Genomic DNA, 24,200 nt, shown 5'->3' on the forward strand with positions numbered 1-24,200 from the left:
AGCTAAGTGTCTAAGGCCAGATTTTTTAATTTAGGGAGATAAATCTTCCTGACTTCCAGCTAGGTTTCTATACACTGTGCTGTCTACCTGCTCCACTTTACAGAATACTGTCCTTAAGAAAAAAAAAAAAAAAAAAAATCAGACTACATTATCTTTCTCTTGGCTAGAGAAAGTTAGCAAGTTAGTGATTAAAAGAAGTAAATTTCAAGGACTTGATCTTGAAGACTGTCTTTTGAACTAGGAAGTCTCACTAAAAAAAAAACAACAACAATAAAATCATTGGCAAAATGATTAATGCATAACATTTTGTTTTTATCTAGTATTTATTTTTTTTACAGAAACCCAGGGAGATAAATAATACTTCACAGATGAGGAAAACTATAGTAAGAAAAAAAAAAAAAAAAGTCCTTGTCTGTAAATTAGGCCTTGAACTCAGAACTCAATACTCCCAATCTCAACTACCCCAATTTCAAGTCCCATTCTTTTTCTGCTATTTCACTAGACTATACTTTTATGCCCAGACATTCAAGAGGCTGAGATTGCAATGGAGAACTTTTCCTTTGTTTTTGATAATTTAGAAAAACAGGTCCCAGCCTGTCTGTACTGGGCAGAAATCTTTATACATACTTTTCACACAATCACAGACTCCCAAAGGTTGTCCATTTAACCCAAACTAATGAAAAACTATTCTCTTATATTCCTAAAAGCTGGTCTCCTTGCCTGTAGCTGATGACTGCCAAGGTAGAAAAGGAGGCGGCAGCAGTATATCCCCTTTAGAACAGTATAGCATTATCAGTATTATCTTTGTTGAACCTGTCTCTAGAGATGGATGTTGCTAGATTTTTATCCATTGCTCATTGTTCTGTAATTTCAACAGTCTTCCACATAATCACATTTCAAATATTTTTTTACCTTTTATCCTAGTATATTATTTTTTGATTCATATTCTCTGTTTCTTTGTGAAGTAAATCTATGTCCTTGTTTAAATCCAAGATGGCTTAAATGTTGGCAATATTTGCACATGGGAAAATTACTCAAAGTCTCAAAATTAAGAAATCATATCTCAGTAAGAATCTTAGCTGAGAGTAGATTCTTCAGTAGATGCCCATGCACTGGCCAATAGTTCAAAGAAACTGCTCTGTATGAATGTTATAGAATTATTACTATACTATAAGAAACAATGGATATCAAGGAATAAAGCTGTTGTCCTTTGTTCTTGAAGGACCATGTCCTTAGGGAGGTGATACCATGACATGCAAATGAACAGGATTTAAGTAAGGGTGGACTATTCAAAGTCACCAGCCTGTTTCTCCTCCAGAGTCTTTTGGGTTCAGTGACAAGATACAGATCAGGACGAATGAGAGATTCAAAGCAAAGCAAACCAGGGTGGGAAAAATACAATGTAAATGGAAAGAACAGCAGCAACCAAACTCCTAAATGCTGTATAATGACCATGCTGGGTCCAGAAGAAGAGATGAGCACCTTCCTCCCTTCTTACAGAGGTGGGGGGCAAGTACAAAGAAAGAGTGCATATATTTTTAGATTTAGGTGATATGAAATCTTTTTTTTTTCTCTTACTTTTTTATAAGAGATGACTCTCTGGGTAGGAAAGAGAAGAGGGATATGTTTAGAAATGAAGGTGATGAAAAATAAAAACAACCAATGCAATTTTTCTTGAAGGTGATAGATTCTTCACAAGGCACCTGGAAAAGGTTGGAGTGGTTGGAGGTCGAGAATGCCAACCAATAGAGACGGATGTGCTGAGACTGAAATGGAAACTTTATAGCCCCACATGGCCAGCCAGGAACCTGCCACTTCTACCCTCTATAGCCCTCGATTCACTTCTTTGTCCATATTGATCACATCTTGAAGAGCTGCCTTAGACTCTCTGAGATCCTGAGGGGCACCTATCACTGTCAGGCTATGTTAGTGTATTAAGCATTCAGGCTTTGCCCATGGGGTTCCCCATCACCAGACAGCTGGGATCTAATATTTTCTGCTATCCAGGCTGTCTCCCTGCATGTGCTACTGGGTCATCTCCTGAAGCCATGCCATTCCAAGACCACATAAATGGTGGACATTGCCCAGATGGGTGGACATTCCTGACATAGCAATCCGATCACCTTAAGGGAGATTGAATTCAACAGGGACACCAACTGACTTCTCCCATTAGCAGTTAGCCTCTAGTCTGTAGCTCTTCCTGTATTTAGCCAGGGGCCCTGATATTCAGACTCCAAAACATATCTGCTTCCTTTGTATCTCCTCTCTTCCTGTCAGACTGGGAGCTCTCCAAAGGGTGGAGATACTGTCTCCTCCTTCCTTGGCATCTCCATTCTCCTGCACAATAAGAGCTCCCAGTTATTGGATGGGGTGAAGGCACATCTTGAATCTTCAAAGGAAAAACCCTCTTCATGTCCAGCTTCAATAGTGAAAAATGTCTGGCCCAAGCTGGCGCCTAGGGACAAGCTGAGGACTGTGTGATGGTCACAGTTCCAAGCCGGACACAGCTGCCTATTTGTTGTTTTTTTCCCTTTTGGCTTGCTCCCAAAACAAATAAACCAGGAGGGAAAAAATGAAGGGGATTCGAAGGAGACAGAAATGCCCATTGCTAAAACTACTCTATTCTCCAGGGAAATCTGTCTGCTCCATTAAAGGCACTCCACTGACAAAATCATATTTACTTCCAGTTTTCCATACTAACTGAATATGATACACATGGGAAATTGCTTTACATATCTCTTTATAAAGTACAGAAAATGTCATCTTTATTTCTGTATGGGATATGGTTTATTCAGGAATACTGACTGGTTCACTCACTCATTCTCAATCTAGTGATCCTCTGGGGTTTATTTAAGACTGGAGGAATAAATAGAACAAAGTAGAAAACATTAGCTATTATTGTTCTTATTAGCAGCTCCTCAAAATGGGTAGGCTGGTTAAGACAAGGAAAGTTTAGTGTAAAAATCACAATTAAAATGATATTGATAGATTTTCCATGTTTGTTTTCAATGATCCAGACCCTGCTAACCATGAAGACTCAAAAGAGTTAGTTGAATCCATGGTGGGAGAAGCAGAAGGATATTTAATCTAAACTACAGAAAAATCCTCTTCCATCCCAAACCAAGGAACCCATAGTTTAGGATTGTTCAACTGGACAAAACCAACAACAGTAGACATTCAGTCCTCTTATCAGGCCCTGCCTAGAGAACTGTCAGAGATTGGTACCATCAGCTCCATCCCCAATAAAATGGATAAGATCAAGGAAAGTTTTCTGTGATAGTAAAGATGGCTCTTTCTTATTCATCTAACAGATATTCTTAACCACTTTAGAATAAATCTTTGTATGTCCAGTACATACAAAGGGTGGGCTACTGGGTCATCTCCTGAAGCCTGACATAGCACAGGGCCTATATACCTAGCATATTTTGGTTATCTTCTTCCTTTCCCACCCAAGGAGAAACCCTCTTCCCTATTGACACAGACAGGTTGCCCAATATCCCATTCAGAAAGAAAGTCAATCATAGACCTTATTATTCACTATCAACAGTGCCCTTCACACATATATAAACCATTCCAATGTCTTCAGTTAATAAACATTTATTGGGCCCCCTATGTCCCAAGCACTAGAGTTAAGAGGCAAAAGAGAATCAATGATCAAATACAAACAAATAAATAGCAAGTAATTAGGAGAGTGAATACCTCCAAAATTATGAGAGAATACAAAAAGCTTCCTATAGAAAATGGAATTTTAATTGGCTTACAAGAAGTCAGGAAAGGCAATGATTATATGAGGAAAAAATTTTACTCTAGTCTAATCCAGTTTTGATGTATATATTTTTGGCTATCTAACCTATTTAATCATTTCTCCTTCAATAGTTGCAGTCCATTTCCTTCATATCTTTAATGGTGACAGAGGGTTTGACAACCATTCATGTGCTTGGAAATTTGAACTTTACCCTCATTTTCTTCCCTTCTTATCAATTCTCTTCTCCAGGATCAGGTATTGAGACCACCCTGATATTTCCCAGTTTATTTTAGCCTTGGGATGGATCAGAAAAAAATGAGAATAGAGTCTCCTTTAAAAAAAAAAATGTGAGTAAGAGGAAAGGAAAGGACGAAAAATGGACTAAAGCACAAGCAAAAAGACCCAAACACAGTGAGACAGAAACTTAGTCAAAGGCTCATTCCTCAGGTTGTCTAGCAGAAGCTGCCTTTCTCATCCCAATACCAATGGTCCAATTCTTTTATTTTATTTTATTTTTTACAAGGGCTTGGATTGTTGAGGAATTAGAGAAAGGATGACAAAAGACGGATTTGATCTCAACTCCCTTAGCGACCAGAACTCTGACCTTTTCTTGCCTTCCCACAGACCACAGAAATTCAGATAGTTATAAGGCAAACCTTTGTATTCCCTCCCCCATTCCCAGGTGCTCTAAATCATAGGCTTACAGTTTAGGGACCTCAAAAGGCACCTTCAGAGTTATCTAAACCAACCTAGTCCATTTTCCTGATGAGGAAACTTGAGTCCCAGGTTTAGCAGTATTAAAGCAGAGGGTCCCTCTGGAATCACCAGTAGAATGTAGACAGTTCTCAAAGAGCGTCAGACTGGCTACTATGACTCTTGAATCCCTGTTTCTTTGGCTACTCAGTTGCCCTACCTAGGATAGAAAAGACAAAGAAACTTTTTCCACTGATCTGAGGGAGGGGCCATAGCACCCAAAGCCAGGGAAATGGCTAGATTAACCCATAGATTTCTCCCAATCAGAAGCTGGACACAGCTAATTAAAGTTTCATTTGGCTTTTAGCTATTCTCTCCACCTCAAAAGGAAGATCCAAAGATTTAAGATGGGGGGGGGGATCTTTTACCAGCAGTTTGGTTTTTTCCCCTTTGTTTTTATGTATCCGATTTCCTTTTAACTTGGTTCTATCCTGGGACAAGGCAGAGTATTTCACTTTTCATATCATCCACAAGACTAGATCAGTCCAACCAGCTAGAGCCAGGCATTCTTGGTGCTTAGTAGCTTACCCACAAGCCCCTCCTTTCAGGGGCCTCCCTATCTGGAATTCTGACCTTCCTCTACCCCACTCCACCCCCCATTATATTCCCACAACCTACAGGTCCGGGAGAGACCTCTTTAGCCCCACCCCCACAATCAGAATACCTAGGCACTAGAGTGAGCTCCTCTCTCCAGACCGCAGAGAATGTGAAGGTGAGTCAATTATGGCTTCAAAGAATTCTCTCCCTCCTGCTGGCCTTGTCCCCTTTATGATCCCCTCTTAATTTACCTTCTCTCCACCCAAATAGATAGGAGCCTCTGGAAACTTAGGGAAGGCAGATTTAGAGAGAGAGGAAAAAATTTAGGGAAGGGAATTCCCAGGGAGTTAAAAAAAAAAAAAAAAAAAAACTTAGTAAAAACTGACTTCTCCCCTAAGTCTATTCAGGACTCTGCAGAAGTCCTATCTGGCCCTCAAACTCCAATCTCCCAGTCCTGAGACAAAGAGGGGTCTTGCAGAGACATCTCTAACCCTGGAGACTTTTATTCCTCATTCTTTTATCTCCCTTTTCTCCTCAGACTGCAAGGCACTGAAGACAAAAACTGAATTTTGGGGATAGGCTGGGGCTGAGCATTCATTGGGGTAAGGAGAATAAAAGGATCAGGATTCCTTTTCACCCAAATTGGAACAGACCTCAGGCAAAATCAACAAAATCCAATATTTTTTCTTCTTTCTTTAATATACTCTCCTTCTTGCCCCAGCAAAAACTGGTTTTCTCAGGCAAGTACAGAGCAATTCTTCCTCAGTACAATCTTTTCAACTCAGCCACAAACCAGATTAGCTAAACTAATCATTGAGTTAATGCAATTACCATGTCATTTCCCCTCCTCCTTGGCTTTGGTACAAACCATACAGTACTATTCCTCCCCTGCCCCCACCTTCACACCAGCAGAAGCTGCTACAGCAAAGGAATTAGATTCAGAGGATTTCTCCTAGCGTCCCAAGCTTTCCCTCGACCTCTTCATTCCTAGGGTTAAGGCTGAACACAGATGAGGCAAGTCTTGAAAAAGCCTGGACTAATAGGAAAAAAATGAGCTCTGACTGATAAATCCTGTGAATTCAAGTCTCAATGAGATAAAGGGAGGAGAGGGGGAGGAGGAAAGAAGGAGGCAGCTGGGTGATAAGGTTGTCAGGCTTGGGGCAAGGAAGGCCTGTCTCCCAGTGCAAATCTAGCCTCTCACACACCCTGGCCAAGTCAGTTTAAGCCTGTTCACCTCAGTATTCTCATCTGTTAAATGAGCTGGAAAAAGAAGTGGCTCACCACTCCAGTATCTCTGCCAAGAAACCCCAAATGGGGTCATGAAGAGTCGGACATGACTGAAAAACAACACACAAGCAAAGGGGAAGAAGAAACAGGTCAGAGGAGGACAAGTACTGAAATACAGAGGCAGGAGACCTCAGTTTAAATCCCACCTCTGACAATGGATTATGAATATAGAAAGTATCTTTTAGAGATCTTCCCCTCCCCCCCATGAGGAAACTGACTGAGAGAAAGATTTGCCAAACAGTGAATCAGACTCAGGTGCACTGATTCCTCTTTCTCCTCCTCCAGAACAGCCTTTTAAGCCTCATGATCCTAGGCCAGTCCCTTTTCTCTCTCCCATCCCTAAAATGGGAACGATAGCCTTGGCGTTCCTTGTCTCACAGGGTCATACTGAGAAGAGTGTTTTATAAACCTAAAAGCACTATATAAATGTGAGCTATATTTCTTGGTCAAGACCCAAGCAATTGAATCAAAAAATCAAAACTTCCTTCCATTTCTTCCTTGTGGACCAGAAACTACCAGCATACCATGTCTCCACAAGGACCTAGGCTAAAGGAAGGTCTTTCTGGCTGTAAGAATTTTCTGACCCTATGATGTGTTCAAGGAGCGCTCTAACTATGCCTACAGTAGGCAAGCTTCAGCAAACTTCTTAATTTTGTAATCAGGGGGAAATCAGGCCCTACTGCTTGCTGCTACTTCTTCCTCAATTAAAAGGTGGCTAATTAAACCATGGGAAAGAGTAGAAGATGAGTAAGAATGAATGATAACTGGAACCTCCTACACAGATTTCTTTCTAGCTCAGTCTCTTACTCTGGGCTGGTGGCAGTTAAGACAGAAGGTTACAAAGGGAAAAGAAAGAGCTGAGGGATGCGGAGGCATGCCCCCGGAAATGGAAGGAAAGTGCAAGGAATGGAGAAGGATGAGATCAGAAAGGGGCTGAACGGGCGGCTCTGGCTGTGACTGACAGCCACCACTTCAGGACGTTCACGGAGGAGCTGGCCCGCACAGGGGCCAGAGCCCTGGCTGCGAATCCAGCCACACACTCACAGCTGGGTGTTCTGCAGAAGTTATCTAGCGCTCTTTGGGAAACCCTCAGTTTCCTCGTCTGTCAAAGAAGTTGAAGCAGGAACGGCGAACCGGTCCGGCCTCTCTGCCGGCCAAACCACAGACGGGATCACAGAAGAGTCGGGCAGGACTGGGCAACAAGAAAGTTTATCTCTGGGTGAATTTTGCACGAAACAAAATGACAGATGGTGGGAGGGCCGAGGGAAGGCGGGGTGGGGGCGGAGGAAACTCGTACATAGCACCTACTAGGTGACACTGGGCTAAACACCTGGCAAATATCTCATGTGGCCCTCAGCCCTTTGAGGCAAGCGTACTCCCATTTTACAGCTGAGTAAACCGAAGTCCATCCTCACCCTTCCAGAGCTAGTTACAAAGGAACCCTCAGATGGGCAGCGAGAAGACCCCAAGAAGACCAGGTAACTTGCTGCAGTCTCGAGTCCCGTCCACCACCCCTGCTGCTTCCGGACCTCCCAGAGGCCCTCCCCAGGTCTCACCAACGTCCTACACCCGGAAACAAGACAAGCCGCCCAACTCTCCCCACCCGCCCCCAACTCTGACCCTCGGGGTTAGGAAAGCCGGGACTAGGACCCAGGGCCAACAAACCCACCTGCTCCGCACACCAGGAAGGGGGCTCCGCCTCCAAGGCAAGGGCACCGATCCCGACCCACAGAAAACCGCACCGGACAATAGGGCCCCACCCAGGCCTGGGGAGGGGGGGAGGAGGGAGCACTGCCCGGATAGGAGAGGGAGGAGGAGGGAGCACCGCACTGGTAGGAGGGGGAGGGGGCGGGGGCGGGGAGGGCAGCCCAGCTGCAAGTTTCCTAACTATAAATCCCCAGTCGGACGGCCAGGGAGCGAAGGCTCTATGCTCTCACTCCGCGAAATGAGGTCAAAGTCTCCCCCCAACTCCAGCCCACCAGGGCCACCGGCCAGGGAGGGCAGCGTTCACGCCGGACGGGACCCTCCCCTGCACCGCACCCCTCCTCCAATTCCCGTCCAGCGCAGACTTTTCCAGAACAAAGTCAAAGCCCTGCCCGAGGCAGCGCTGCCCCCCCCCCCCCACAAAGACCGGAGACCTGCCCTCCCCGCGCTCACCCTCCCCTCGGGCCAGGCTCCCCACGTCCAGCCCCGCCCAGTCAGCGTTCCACTCCCCCACCCCCCTCGAAGTGACCGGCCGGACCCCTCCATCCTCTCCCCAAGCAAGATTCCGCGACCTCGATGGCTTTTCTGCGTCCCTGCCCCCGCCCATCCCGACCTCAGAGCTCCGAAAGCAGTCCTCCTCTCCCCTCTCTGCAAGCAGGCGCTGGTTCCCCCTGCCCGGACCGGCAAAGCCCCCTCCCCCTCTCCCCCCGCGCCCCTCCCCCCCAAGTGTCACCTCCAAAGACCCGCCCCTCCGGGCGCCCCCTCCTCGAGGAGCCGGGAGCGCGGGAGTCACAGGCACCTCTCACCTGCGCTCGTGGCCGGGTCCGGGCTGGGGCTGGGGCTCGGGGCAGCGGGCAGGACTGGGGCGGGCTGGGTTCGGACAGGGGGATCGGCTCCTCTCGGGCGGTGGCTGCTCCGGACTCTGGCCGCGGCTGCAACTCCCCAAACGAACAAAAGGAGAAGAGACCTGACAGCCAAGCCACGCCTCGGGCTCCCCCTTGGAGCCCCGCCCCGGGCCACGCCCACCCCCGCCGCGCTCTCACTGGCCTCCCGGCCCGCCCGTCCGACGGGGGGGCGGAGACGAGCTCCGAGCCCGCCTCTCGGGACGCCGGTGTTTACGGCCTCTCCATTGGCCTCGTGCCCTGCCAGTCGGCTCCGGGGCCCGACCCCAGCTCAGGTCCGATCCCAATTCCGCGTCCATTGGATGGAGAAGGAATACTGCCTCGTGAATGGGCCAGGCGCTGTCAGTGAGACTAGGGAGAAGCCAATGAGGTGCTGAGGTGTGTCTTGCCCCACCCAGGATCTACTGCAGGTAGAACCCACTCCCACTTGCGCCCCTCCCATACCTGTCCTACAGGTGGTTCTGGAGGCGGCTCCGGGGTAGGGAAGCCGAGTCCCGGTGGACGCCCAACCAGCTCAGCTTCGGGAATAACTCCCTTAGGGCTATTCACCGGGACCCAAAATGGGCATCAGGTTGCAGAGACCTGGGACTGAGTGAAAAGAGGATTTGAATGGAAGTTCGATGGTCCCCAGAAAAGCCCCGTGTGCGATAATGGGAACAAGACTGAAGAAACTAGTCTGAGAGGCTAAAGAAAACCAGGCGGGAGGGGGAGAGACAGAGACAGAGATAGCGAGAGACAGAGACAGACAGAGAGAGAGAGACAGAGAGAGAGAGAGAGAGAGAGAGAGAGAGAGACAGACAGAGAGAGAGACAGAGACAGACAGAGAGAGAGAGAGAGAAAGCGAGAGAGAGACAGAGATAGAGAGAGAGAGACACAGAGAGACAGAGATAGAGAGACAGAGAGAGAGAAAGTGAGAGAGAGAGACAGAGACAGACAGAGAGAGAGACAGAGACAGACAGAGAGAGAGAGAGAGACAGAGAGAGAGAAAGTGAGAGAGAGAGAGACAGAGAGAAAGCGAGAGAGAGACAGAGACAGACAGAGATACATAGAGAGAGAGACAGAGAGGCAGACATACATAGAGAGACAGAGAAAGAGACACAGAGACAGAGAGAAAGCGAGAGACACAGAGAGAGAAAGCGAGAGAGACAGACAGACAGACAGAGAGAAAGCGAGAGAGACAGAGACACGGAGAGAGACAGAGAAAGAGCCAGAGACAGACAGAGACAGAGAGAGAGAGAGAGAGAGACAGACAGACAGAGACAGAGAGGAGACAGAGACAGAGAGGAGAGAGACAGACACTGAGAGGAGACAGAGAAAGAGAGACAGACAGAGACAGAGATAGCAAGAAAGACAGAGATAGAGAGAGACAGAGAGGAGAGAGACAGAGAAACAGAGAGACAGACAGAGAGGAGAGAGAGACAGAGAAACAGGGACAGACAGACAGACAGAGACAGAGAGGAGACAGAGAAAGAGACAGAGAGAGAGACAGACACAGAGAGGAGACAGAGAAAGAGAGAGAGACAGAGATAGAGACAGAGACAGATAGAGAGGAGAGAGACAGAGACAGAGAAACAGAGAGAGACAGGAGAGAGACAGAGACAGAGAGGAGAGAGATACAGAGACAGAGAAACAGAGAGAGAGAGACTGAGGAGAGAGACAGAAAGGAGAGAGACAGAGAAGAGAGAGACAGACAGAGACAGGAGAGAGACAGATAGGAGAGACAGAGAAAGAGAGAGACAGGGAGAGCGAGAAAATGAGGACAGAAGAGGAGAGAGAATGAGAAGGAGCGGGTCCCCAGATTCTGGAGAGGAAAGCACGGCTTTTCTTTTTGGGGACATTTACTGAATGGATGTTTTTTAAAGGGCTCACTGGGAGTTCAACACCCTGTGTCACACATAGTGGACCCTTCCAGCCCAGCCCACAATGGGTAACCAAACATTCTCACTCAGTCCCGGAGATGATAATAGGTGGGTGAAGGCAGGAAAGACCCCAAAGTCCCACCAAGCATCCAACCTCCTCTTCCCTCTGCTCCCCGGGACCTTGCCCTCCGCTGTCCGGCCCCTCATTGGGCATTTTCTCTCTATCTTGCTCCTACCATCCAGTCTGCCTCTGCTTCAGCATCACCTTTGTCAGGTTGAGAACAGGACTTTTCCCCTGTTGATGCGAGGGTTCTTGAAGGCAACACCCACTCCGTGTCCTGGTTCTCACTCAAGCCCCTCAGTGGAATCTGATCTTACTTTATTTCTCCCTTTTTTCACATGACCCACTTAATGAGAATATGAGTCTGACTTGGTCTGATGAAGAGCAGGGGAAGGGGGAAGGTATCAGGAACAGGAGAGAAAAACAAAACACCTTTGAATGGAGTGAATAGAACACTGTGTGTGCCTTTCTCCCCAACAATATTTCAAGGGTGTCTCACCCCACATCATGTTCCAACTTGCCAGCTCCTAACTAAAAAGGATGTTACTATGGATGGAATTGGAAGCAATGGTTGCAAAGAGAAGACCCAGAAGCTGGAATAAGAAGGGTCTCTTCTCCCTGTTTCTCATGTAGAAATCTCGCCTTCCTTCTATATCCCCGAATTAGATTCCTGTTAGAAAGCTTGGAGATCATCATTATCTTTCTGTCAATATGGTGGGCTTAACCTAATTTTTTTGCTTTTCTTTTCTTTCTTTCTTTTTTTTTTTTTTTTTTTTTTTTTTTGGTTGAGGCAATTGGGGTTAAGTGACTTGCCCAGGATCACAAGTTAGGAAGTGTTAAGTTTCTGAAATTTAACCTAATTTTCAAAAATATCTCTCTATGTCTCTCTTTCTTTGTGTGTCTCTCTCTCTCTGTCTCTCTCTCTCTCTCTCTCTCTCTCTCTCTCTCTCTCTCTCTCTCTCTCTCTCTCTCTCTCTCTCTCTCTCTCTCTCTTTCCGTCATAAACTAACCTTGGGGAAGATGAAACAGCTACCAAGTCATCCATTTCTGTGCTTCTATACCAAGACAGTCAGGGAATTCTCCTTTTGGGAAAAACAAAATTCCCTAATTCCCTTAAGAAAAAGTGCAATTATGCATGTGGAAAGTTTTTGTTTTGTTTTGGTTTGAACCTAAATTCCCTCTGTGGTTTAAATCCATTTCCTCTTGTCCAGACTTCTGTGGCTGCTGAGACATGAACCCCCAAAGGATTAATTCACTTTCCCCCTCACTTCAACTTTCTAGGGCTTCAACATTTAGAGTGGGAGAAAGGGTTTCCCATCTGAGGTTAATTCATAAAAAGGAGTCAACCCCAAGAAAACAAAAATAGCTGGAACACAGAGGTGCCCAAAGAGTGACAGGAAATACTATGGAGGAAGGGAAATAGGTAGAAATATCGTCTGGAGACAGCTTCTATGGAAAAGGGGAAGATCTCCTGCTCACCCTATCTAATGAAGCCCAGGGAGCTTCAGGCAGACATTATACCAGAAAAGAAATAGGCTCCCCTTCTCATTTTTATCTTCCCCCCCCCCTCCTCCTCTTCATATGAGGCCTCTGGCCATATAAGGCATTGAAGCTTCTGTTTGCTATTTGAACCCCCTCTCCACTCCACCCACACACTTAAATACACACATACCTTGTACACTCATAGGAACAGATACCCATACACAGATACACAATTATACTCACTTTCCCATCCACACAGAAATCAATACATTCACAAACTCATAAAGTTCCATACCCATAGACTCATGAAGAGACATTCACCAACAGGAAAACGTATATTTACACACACATACCATTTTATTCTAACAACTCAGGCTTAAAGAATGGTCAGAATTTTTTAAAAAGCCAAAAAAAAAAAAAAAAAAGTATCTAGGGGAGATTAATCTGATGACTCCCAACCTTGGGCTGTTAAGTCAGGCTGGTTCCTGATTAACTACATAGTAAATGCCTATCAAAAGAAATGGGATTAGATAACTAAAACCTTCCCTAATGGTCATGGTGAAAGACACCAGAACAAGAGTGAAAGAAACCAGAAGTTTCTGTAATTTTTTGTGCTTCAGCATAGCTGGGGAAGGGGCTATGTAATGCAGAAGTGGGGAGAAATGACTTCCTAAGCAACTAACACCTCTTGTTTAGAGATTAAAAAAAAAAAAAAAAAAAAAAAAAAGATTTGTGTCCTGAATTGGGAAGGGATTCAAAGCAAGGCAAGGCGTGAGAAAAAAAGGAACCATGGTCTGGCTTTAGAATTCACTGCCCAATGGCCTGACACTGAAGAAGAAGTGTGCCTGATCCACACTGGGGAGGGTACTTAATTACAACTGTGATTCCAGAAACACTTCACTGTGAAAAATGTGGGTGGAAATGGAATGTTAGAGGGAAAACAGAAAGACAAAGAGAGGGGGAGGGGAGGGAGAAAGGGAAGATACAGGCTTAGAGGGAAGGGATAGATCTGGAAGGTTCATGGATGAAATCCGAGACATTTGTGCTCAAGACACTTACCAGATACCTTGAAATGATCCTCTTTTTTTTTTTTTTTTTTTTTTTTTTTAACAACACATCATTCCTGAAAGTCTCTTGGGTAAATCTCGTTCAGGATTAAAAAATTTCCCCCTAAAGCTGGTTCAATATGTAATGGTTTGTTATTCTAGGATTACCCCCCCCCCAAGTTTCTGGAGATTTGACACATCTAAGTGGTTCTCATAGTGGGGGTGGGGGAGCGGAACTGCAGGGGGGGGAGGTTGCAGGTGGAGACAACACAAGCTCCTTAAATTTGCTTTTGCTTCTATTCTCACTCCTCTAGCTGACACAGCAGTTGCCCTACCCACCCCACCTGCCCCACCTTCCCACCAGAACCCAAAGCTGGGCAAGGCAGGGGAAGAGGCCTGTCCTAACATGCACCTGTGTCACCAGTTGACATCCATTGCTTGTCTCCTCTTATTCCTCCATATATACATTGGTGTTCCAAAAGGGGAGGAGATTCAACATTACACCCCATCATCCAACCCCAAAGCAACTTTCCAGGGGCTTCCAGAGACTCTCAAGGAAGAATCATAGCATCAGCTAATTCTTTTTATTTTCTAGCCAATCAATAGACATTTATTAGTCGCCTGTTATGTATTATGCTAAGAGCTGGGGATACAAAGAAATGTAGGGGAAAATGGTCTTAGAGACAAGATAGGATCTATTTAAGGTCATACAACTCATCAAAAGTGAAGGGGAAAAAGGGAAGAGAGACATTTTGAAACATGTTGATGATATCTAAGCAAAATAAATCAATAAAAGCATGTTTAAAGAGAAAAAAAGACTTTAAAGAGGGAAAAAAAACTCTTTCTCCCTGGGGGAGACACTAACCCATGTTAGAATAGCATACACTCATGGTTCTGACTATGAGATTTAAGCTAAGATGAGCAAAATGATTACAGTGCTGATAGGAGATTTGAAATTGTGTGGAAAAATACATTTTTAGACCTGAAGCCCTGGGTTCAAGCTCTGTTCCATATGAACTCCATGATTACAGGTAATACACAGCCTCAGTTTTCTCATGTGTAAAACAAAACTAATAATACTTGTTCATCATAAGAGCTAATAATACCAGCTCATAGTATTGTTGTGAGAAGATTATTTTGCAAACTATAAAATACAGAATCAATTCAGGCTGCTATTATCATTTTAGTGAGATGACTTAGTTGAGATCTCTGAAAAAATTTGCTCTTAGAAGAAAAGCCAGAGTTGGGCAGAGGGAGGGGCGAGGAGGAAGGCAATGGGACTTTTCATGCTTGCCTCTGCTACCTCCAGGGACTCCACTGTAAATCAATAACCACTTCCATCTCATACTCCCTGTAATCTGCACAGATGACTCTACCCCAAACTGGAGAGATCAGTAAAGCAACAAGACTTTTAGCCACCACTCCCACCCTGCTCTTCACTCTCCCGTTGTCTCATCCTCATTCCACGACCTCAGCCTTCTTTCCCCTTAGTACAAACTACCTTCCGGTAGATTATCCCCTGGGGCAAAGACTCCAATTTAGAGACTTGTCGGTTTTTAGCCTTGAAAAGCAATGGCAACCCCCATCCCCACCACCCACATTAGGGGAGCAGGGGGAATCAGGAACTAAGATCCCTGAATATTTCATCAGCACATTAGCCTCCAGTTAAAGAAACAGCCTACAACTCATTGATAATTGATCATCCCAGCTGACTACTAGTAATCGGAGTATGTGAGGGGAGAGGAAATGCAAGAGGGTCTGAGAGATTGGGGGGTTTTGGATTAGTGTGAATGCTAGGGAGAGAGATGAAGGGTGGATTTGGTAGATGAGGAAGAGGAGTGGGCTGTCAAGGACTGTCTAGGCATCAGAGAACAGACTGGACACTACAACCACCATGCTTTTTTTCCTCTATACATAAGTCTTTCCCAGCTATCTTCTCCAGGAAGGTCTCCATGAATCCATGGAAATATTCCCCCAAATCTTGCCACCTGATCTCACAACACAACACCCTATATTATTACTAAAATGAGTAGAAAAAAAAGATGCCTATATATCCCCTTCATCTCCTTATCTGGCCAATTTTGAGGGATGAAATGAGTGCTGCAAACACATACTGATTAAATTTAATTCAGCAAGGATTTATTATAACCTGCTATGTGCCAGGCACCATGCTAGAAGCTGAGGATGAAAAGATAAAAATAAAACATAAACAATCCCTGGCCTCAAGCAGCTTGTATTTTATTAGAAGAGAAAACATGTATAAAGACAATTAAATGCAAAATATTTGCAAAGTAAATTCCAGACAGAGGGCATTCACAACTGAAAGTCTCAAGATAGGTCTCAGGAAAGGAGATAGCTCTTGAGCTGAGCTTTGAAGGAAACCAGGAGAGATAAAGCTGAAAAGGGAGGGCAGTCCAGGGATGGAAAATGCCCTGGACAAAGACATGGAAGTGAGAGATGAAATAACAAGCAGACCATTTTGGCTGGAATATAGATTGTGTGAAGAAGAGTAATGTTCATTAAGCCTGAGAAGGCAAGCTGGAGCCAGCTTATAAAAGTTTTTAAAAGCCAAAGACTGTATTTTTACAGAGAGAGATCTTGAGTAGGGGAATAACATGATCAGACTCATATTTTATAAGATTGCTTTGGCAGTTGTAAGGAGGTTGGATTGGAGAGGAGGAAAAGGCAAGGAGACCAATTAGAAAACTATTGCAATAGTTTAGGTAAAAGGTAATGAAAGTTGCCAACTATAGTTGGTAGCCTTGTGAATGGAGAACAGATTTGAGATATATTGTGGTGGTAAAAATCAATAAGTCTTGGCAACTGATTGGGTCTGAGCTATCAGGAAAAGGGAAGAATCGAGCATGATTTTAAAGTTGTGAATCTAAAAGATCCTCAATAGAAGTAGGAAGTTTAGTAGAAAAAAAGAATTTGGTTAGAAAAAAAAATAATGGTTTCTGTTTTAGACATAGGCTCAATAAGAAAAAGAAGAGAAAGTATGTTTTGAGGGACCAAAAGAGATGGAAAGGTGATTAAAAAGATGCACATTTACCCCCACTTCGATTTCTCTACCCAAACAATGGGAATTAGAGGCCATCCCCACTCCTTGGGGCTGCTTGTAGATCAGAATAGATGAGATATGGGTATTAAGGCGCCAGTTGGAATCCAGGTAAGGCAGTGATTATGGGGTGAGTTAGCCAAGAAGCAGAACCAGGGGTTCATATTGAGCATGGGGTGAGTGCCCAGATTCTCCCTTCCTCCCAAGACATACCAAACCCTGTGCCATCAAGGAGCCTGATCATTGGGGAGGGTGGGGCTGTCTAGGATGTATGACTGATGGGAACCTGGTCCTATAGGTCCATCCCTATCCTTTCCCTGAGCCTCAGGTTTCTATGTTCTCAAAATGAGGCTAATCACCTCTTCCCTGTCCCTCAGGGATTTTCTGACAGTGCGATGAGATCATTCTGGTTCTATTTCTCCAGGAAAGAAGTAAGAGGTAGGTACAGCAGAGAGCTGCATAAAAGCGAAGAGAGCAATTAACTTGTACCCCAGATCTGCCTTAACTGGAACAAATTTTAGAATTATTTGGTAGAAACCTCAGTGGCCATCTAGTTCAACCCATTTATACCCAACAAGCACACATTTGGTCTCCAAGGAGAGGGAACCTACCACTCCTCAAGGCAGCCTTTTCTACTTTTAGGTACATCAGATTGTTACATCAGGCCTACATTGGCCTTTTTGCCACCTCCACTCCTGGCTCCCAATTCTGACAAGTAGAACAAATTTAATCCCTCTTCAAATACTTAAATACAACTATTATTTCCCCTAAGTGTCTTCTCAGGGTGAAATTATCAGTTCCTTCAATCAATCTTCATGGTCTCAAGAACCATACCATCCATCCTGGTTGCTTTCTTCTGGATACTTCAGATTCGTCATGCCATGGTTAGAGGGAAAATCTGAGTTAAGGTTCAGCCTCACAGACTTACTAGTTGTGTAACTCTGAGTAAGTCACCCAATCCTGTTTGCCTCAGTGTTCTCATTTGTAAAATGGGTATAATAATGATATGTACCTTTCCAGGGCTGTTTTAAGGAAAATGAGTTTGTATTTATTTATTGGCGGCAATCAGGGTAAATGACTTGTCCAGGGTCAGACTTCCTCACTGGAGTGGTTTCCTTTGGTGTCTGCAGAATTCCATTCTTGAGCATCCTTCCTATAGACCCCTAGAATTTTGGACCAATGGAATCCTAGGCATCTTTCCTCTAAACCCTTTGAAATCTGCTTTCCCAAAATCTAGAACACAGGTGAGACTATTGCCTGTGTTTCGTCTCTATCACAAATTTTGGAAGGCCACGGTCACTTTCCACCCCAACAATCAATTTCTCCTTGTTAGTAAAAATCAAATAGAATTTCCCTTTGTTGGCTCCTCTAGTAAGTATCTGAGGCTGGATTTGAAATCAGATTCTTCTGACTTCAAGATTAATGCTCTATCCACTGTGCCACCTTCCTGTCCCTATGAGAAAAATATTTGTAAAGTACTATATAAGTGGGGCAGCTAGGTGGTGCAGTAGATAGAGCACCAGCCCTGAAGTCAGGAGGACCTGAGTTCAAATCTGCCCTCGGACATAACACTGCCTGGCTAGATGACCCTGGGTAAGTCACTTAACCCCAATTACCTCAGCAAAAAAAGTATTATATAAGTGCTGTCTCATGTTATTATCAATGCCCTCTTATACTGTGACATATAGAATTGACCAATATTTTAGAGAAGATCTAATCAGTATGTACTGTACAGTATGGTTGTCACTTCCCTATTCTTGGAAGCTGCCTCTCAATATAGTCCAACACTGAATTTGGTTTCCAGATCATATTCAAATTAAACTTGTATTCTACTAATAACGCTAGTTCTTTCTCAGAATGACTCTGCTGTCTACTTTTGTCTAATCCATTCCCATTTCCCCTGAGGGAAAGACAGGAGACATCATGTGAAAGACAAAGCAGGTTATCACCACCACCATCATCTCCCCTCAGCCCCTGATAGAGATCTATAGGACCAGGTTTCCATCAGTCATCCATCCTGAACCTGAGAACTTTGAAAATAGCCATACTTCCAGACCCCATTCATTCTGGGAAGCAATCCTTGTGGAGATACAACCTAGCAACTGCTCTTGCAGCTAAGACAGCCCCATTTATTGATCATTTTATTTTGTGTTTAAGGTAATGGCATTAAGTGACTTGCCCAGAGTCACACTGCTAGTATGACTTTGAATTCAGGAGCTCCTGACTGCAGGACTGGTGCTCTATCTAGCCATCTAGCTGCCCCAGTCCCATCTATTGAATACCCAGAAAAAAAAATTTCTCATCATCAATCTTTAGCACTCTCAAATGATCCAATATCAGAAATTGGTAAGATTTTATCAGTGAAAATGACTTTTAAAAAGAAGCCTTACCAACTGCTTTGCTGCGCAGCCTAAGACTGAGACTTCTCCATCTGACTGGAAGCAGAGATCTTTCTTGTGTGTTAGTTCCTCCATTCAAATGGGAGCTCCTTAGAGAGAGAGAGACTATCTTACTTTTCTCTTTGTATCCCCAGCACTTAGCTCAGCATTTTGCATATATTAAGAGTCTAATAAATGCTTCATTCATTCATTCCCCATCTTGAACTTAAGAAGTTGATTTTTTTGTACCCAAGTATAAAACTTTATATTTATCCCTATTGTATGTTATTTTATTAGATTCAGCCCAATAGTCTAGACTGTTAAGAGTCGTTTGGATCCTTTGTCACCTGTCTCTCTCTCTCCCAGTTTTTTGGCATCTTTAAATTTGATTTAATATCTAAGTCATCTAAACCAGGAAATGAAGTCAAATTCACCGGACAACAGTGTGCAGACTCTGCTATCTTCCTTTTTTTTTTTTTTTTTTTTTTTTTTTTTTTTTTTTTTTGAAAATCAGGACATCATTCCTTCTTCAAGATGAGGAGGAGGAGAAAGTAAAGGAAGGGAGAAAGAAAAGAAGGAAAACAGAGAAGAAGGAAAAGGATGAGGAGAGGAAGAAAAAGCTAGCATTTATATAGCACTTTATAAATGTGATCTCATCTTATCCTTGTTACCCTGGGAAGTAGATGCTAATATGATTTCCATTTTACAAATAAGGACACTGACACAAGAGTTTAAGTGACTCGTTCAGTCATACAATCAGTTCTTTCAGTATCCCAGGATGGCTGTTCATCTAGCCGAGGTGACTCAGAATCATCCAGGGAAGCTTCTTCTCTTATTATCTCTTGTTTTTTAGGGCATCTTCTCAGTCATCTCTGTTGTGATTCCTATTCACTTTGGCAAAGGAAAAAGAAGCAAAATTAAAATGAAGAAGCTCTGGCTTCTCTTTTCAGTCAGTTATAAGTATCCCATCTACCCTGAGCAAAAAATTTTTCTCCTCTATGATGATCTTCCTTTTTCTCCCTCTCTAACTTTAAAAATTCTTTTTTGTTGTCCTTACCTTCTTTCACCAGCCTCTACTTATTCTGAACTTTAGTATTCTTGATATTATTTTTACCAACTTGGAACACATTCAGATTTACCTTCTGTTAACCGATGTTCTTTTCCATGTTCCATCTATTTTTTTTTTCAAAAACTCTAGTTGATTGGTGAAGTTCCTGTGTATCTGTATCAGTCTTTTCAAATAAATCCATTTTTCTTCCTTACTGGAACTGTTTCCTTTGCTGTCTGCAGAATTCCCTTCTTGAGCATCCTTCCCAGACCAACTCCTCCTCTAGCATTTTGAACCATTGAAATCCTAGGCATTTTTCCTCTGAACCCTTTGAAATCTGCCTTCCCAAAATCTAAATACAGGTGAGACTATTGCCTGGATTTCCTCTCTATCACAAATTCTAGAATAGAATTTCCCTTTATTGATTCCTCTACTTCCACTATTGGAAAGAACATTGAGAAAAATCAAGTCAATTCCTGTTCTATCAATAACGCCTTCACCAAAGATGAGCATGTCTTCCCCAAAGCTAGCCCACATTCCCACAATGCCAGATCACTGACCATTGGAAAGAGACAACCAGTGCAACTCTTCCCTATCCTGCCCCCCATGCATATGTCCCAGTACCTTATTGGGGGAGTCCCTAACCTGATAGCCATGGGAAAAATCAAAATTAGATTTGCAAAAAAAAAAAAAAAAAAATTGAATAAGACTGTTTTCAAGTCCCTTACAACCCTAAATGCTGCTTCCCTTACAAAATCTATCAGAAATAATAATAATAGCTACTTAAAATTTTCAAAGTGCTTTACAAATATTTCATTTAATCCTCACAACAACCATTGGAGGAAGATGCTATTACTATCCTCATTTTACAAAGAAGGAAATTGAGGCAAAAAAAGGAAGTAAAATGGCTTGTCCAAGGTCATAGAGCTAGGAAAAGAATGAGGCAGGATTTGAGCTTGGATGTTCTGACACCAAGTCAGTGTTCTATCCACTATGATGTCTAGAGAGGAAGAATTCTGACTGAAGGCAGATGAACAGAATATCCTCAGAAGGGTTCCATGAGAGGCTTTGATCTTGTAATCAGAGTTTTAGACCTAGAAGGCACTAATTTCCCTTTGTTATTCAGACTCTGTGTTTTCAATACTCACTATAAGGGCCCACACATTTTTCCCTCTGGTAGTAAAGAAATTATTGTCTAGCCCAGGGTCCTGGTAGGAGAACAGAGGAAACTGCAAGGGGTTGAGGCCCTTCCTCCCCTTCTTTCCTTCCTTCCTTACTAAATTCTTTGCCTCTGGCTGCAAAGGAGACTTTGTCTACACATCCTGTCAGTCCACCTAGTATCCTCTCACAGGCTCTGGCTCCTTCCCCAAAAGAAAACTCAACATCCCAGATGGTGACATAAACTGAAAAGAAAGAATGCCTGAAAACTTCTTGTTCTCTTTCTCTCCTCAACCACTCCCTACTCCATGGGAATCCCTCCTGTTCCAGCAGATCCCCTGTGGGGTTTCAGTCTCCAGTTGCTTTTGAACCATCTATCTGACTTTTCTCTCATGCTACAGGTGAACAAATTGAAGCCCTGACAGATTGGTGGAAGTATCCTGGAGAGTTGGGTAAAGAAAGATGTGGCCAGGAACAGGGAGGGGCTTGTGGGTGGGAGGGTGGGGGCAGGGAGGAATGAATAGGTGAGAGAGTCCAGGGCTGGGCAAGACTGGGAGACAGTCTGGGAGCCACCCCGAGGGCCCACGCTGGGATGGGACTCTGTCTCACCGGTTTGGGGAGCTGGCTAGGCAATGGAGAGACTGAGGCGTCAGTGAGAGGGTAGGAGGGACTGGAAGGAATGGAAGATGAGTAAGACAGAAAATAGAGTGTAGGGTCATGTCTCCCGGCATGGCAACCACATCCCCCTTCCATCCAGCTTCCACTGTCCACTGTACTAGCAACTGATGGACAGAAGAGAAAGCTTAGAGACAAAGCTGATTGGAAGAGAAAACGACTACCAACTTCTAGCCAACGTTTCCCAACCTCCCCAAGAGAAATAAAGCATACAAAGAATCACAGAATTTTAAAATTAGAAGAGACCTCAGTGATCACCTTGTGCAGTCCGTACCAGAAAAAAATTCCCTACTGGCTCCCTCCCTGCCCACTTCAAAGAAGAATCAATTATCCAGCCTATAAGGCTGGCCCCTTCCCAGGGTAGCCCACTCCACTTTCAAACAGTTTTTTGAACAGGTTTATTACTTTGGATCTGCCCACTGAGAATAAATAGAATAATATAATCCCTTTCCCACACAATTACTCTTCCTCCTTTTTTTGAGGGGGGGAGGGTACCAAACGTCATCCTCTGGATGTTCTCCAAATTGATAGAAGTCATTCTTAAAAGGTGTGAATTTAACTCGCACATGATTGGGCCAAGGCAGAGACCACAGGGACCATTGCCTCCTTATTCTTGAAAGCTGTGCCTTCCTACATGTACTCACCAGCCCAAGTACAAAGCTCCCCATTCACATACAGAATCCACAGACAGCTGTAGACATAGTCACCTAAGCAATCCCTCATGGACACCATAAATAAATACATACGCCTGTGAACAAAACCATCACTTGTGGATATTCCCCAAAAGAGAAACAGTGACATGGAACACACTCACGGACAAAGACTCACATACACACTCAGCTACACAACACCCCAAATTGTGAGGCAACGAGGCAGTACAGTGGACAGCACTGAACCTGGAATCAGAGAGACATGATTTTCAATTCTACAGTTGAGAAATCGGGCTGAGGGAGGTTGTAACTTGCCCAGTGGCAACTCAACTCCACTTTTCTCAACTGCAGAATGGGAATACTAATAGCACCCTCCTCCCAGAGTAAGGATCAAATGTGATAGTATATGTGAAACTCTAAACTTTAAAGCATCGTGCATAAATATGGCATCAGGACTGCTTTCTTTTGGTGATATTGGTGTTTCTTCATGGGAACTGAAGGAAGAGCTGTCTGGAAAAGGTAATAACAGCACTTAGACTTGGAGGGAGGGGTGGAGACTGTGCTTTCACCTTCCTTAGGACTGCAACAGAGAAAAGTCATAAAGATGAAACCTAAAACTCTTTCACCAATTGACCCAAGCCCTTCCCTGCTTGGAGGGGGGGGGAGTAAAGGGGTAGGCATCATCACCTGGGTTAGCCAGCTTTGACTAAGGCTGACTCCTTCCCTCTCCTCCACCCTGAATCCCAATCTCCCTCAGCTTCACGGCCCTGGAGGAGCAGGGTGGAGCTCAGTGGAGGGGTGAAGTCTCCCTATTCCATAAAGGAAGAAGCAAAGAATTGATGACACAGTTTAGGTCACATGGCAGCCGGGCTGGGGACACTGAGGCACAATGAGAACGTCTCCCAGATTTTCCTCCATGTTCTAAGAGTAAGAAGGAGGAGGAGTAGTCTTCCGTCCTTCCTTTTCTTTTCTTGGTGGGTGAGCAACGTGTGAATTTGGGGAGTAGATATAAATATTTACCTAGCTACCTGCCCCCAAACAAGTCAATTTTTTTGTTCTTTTTTTTTAAGACAGAATTTACCTATCTTGCTCAGGCTGGACATGCAGCAGCCTCTCATAGGCTTAATACCATCCTTGAGAACCTGGACTCAGGTGGCCCTCAGCTCCCAGAGGTTTGCTGTATTTATTGGTGCAAGATTTAGCTCAGACACCCAGTTGGCTTTAGTTTACCTACAGCTCAGACCTCCCCAGCCTCAGCCTCTTTCTTGCTGGGCTAGTTTCTCCACAGAAACAGCTGAGACTGGTCTTTAGTAACAGGTTATTTTCTGTTCAAGGGACAATTCCCAATTCTCCAAAGTTGGACTTGACAAAGTTGGAGGCTCCCTCTGCTGGCTGGTTGGAGAGAAGCAGTCCCTGGAGGTAGGGGCTCCCCGCAAAACAAGTGGGGAGATGGATTTTGGGGAAGGTGAGTCATGAATTTGGGCTTTAGCCACCAGCCTCCACCCTCTCTCATCCCCACTGTCCCGCCTACTCCCTTTCTCCATCCTGAGTCTGAGGCAAGACTAGATCAGGGAAACAGGTCCCAATTTTCTGTTTCAAAAATAAAGACTCCTCTTTTTTCCTGCGGCTACCCCCAGAATGAGATGTGACCCCTGGTCCTCTCGGCTTCTTCCAGCATCTTCGTGCAGAGGGCTGAGATTCAGCAAGGCAGCGTCTGGACAGGGGCTATTTCCAACTCTCTAGTTCTAGATTCTTGCTCAATTGTTTCAAAACCAAATGTTCTCAGATCTCTCCCCATCCGACAATCAGCAGTACACCCCCATTCCCAAGACTGGACAAGAGGAAACGGACACTTCC

At 44.3% G+C, this 24,200-nt stretch overlaps 1 protein-coding gene across 6 annotated transcripts in view; it reads right to left on the minus strand.

Annotated features, from left to right (window-relative positions):
• JUP (junction plakoglobin) overlaps positions 1 to 9,035 on the minus strand; it is a 31,055-nt gene extending 22,020 nt beyond the window's left edge. For 2 of the 6 annotated variants that reach the window (XR_012481216.1, XM_074261509.1), the window contains exon 1: positions 8,833 to 9,034. The gene's annotated coding sequence lies outside the window, so the exon portion shown is untranslated. Of the gene's footprint in view, positions 1 to 7,991; positions 8,009 to 8,832 lie in introns of those variants that run through there. The other 4 variants (XM_074261508.1, XM_074261505.1, XM_074261504.1 and 1 more) reach the window with 4 other exon arrangements.
• Between the last annotated feature and the right edge of the window lie 15,165 nt (positions 9,036 to 24,200).

Source organism: Sminthopsis crassicaudata, chromosome 4 (assembly GCF_048593235.1).
Source record: "Sminthopsis crassicaudata isolate SCR6 chromosome 4, ASM4859323v1, whole genome shotgun sequence".
In the NCBI taxonomy this organism is placed as follows: domain Eukaryota; kingdom Metazoa; phylum Chordata; class Mammalia; order Dasyuromorphia; family Dasyuridae; genus Sminthopsis; species Sminthopsis crassicaudata.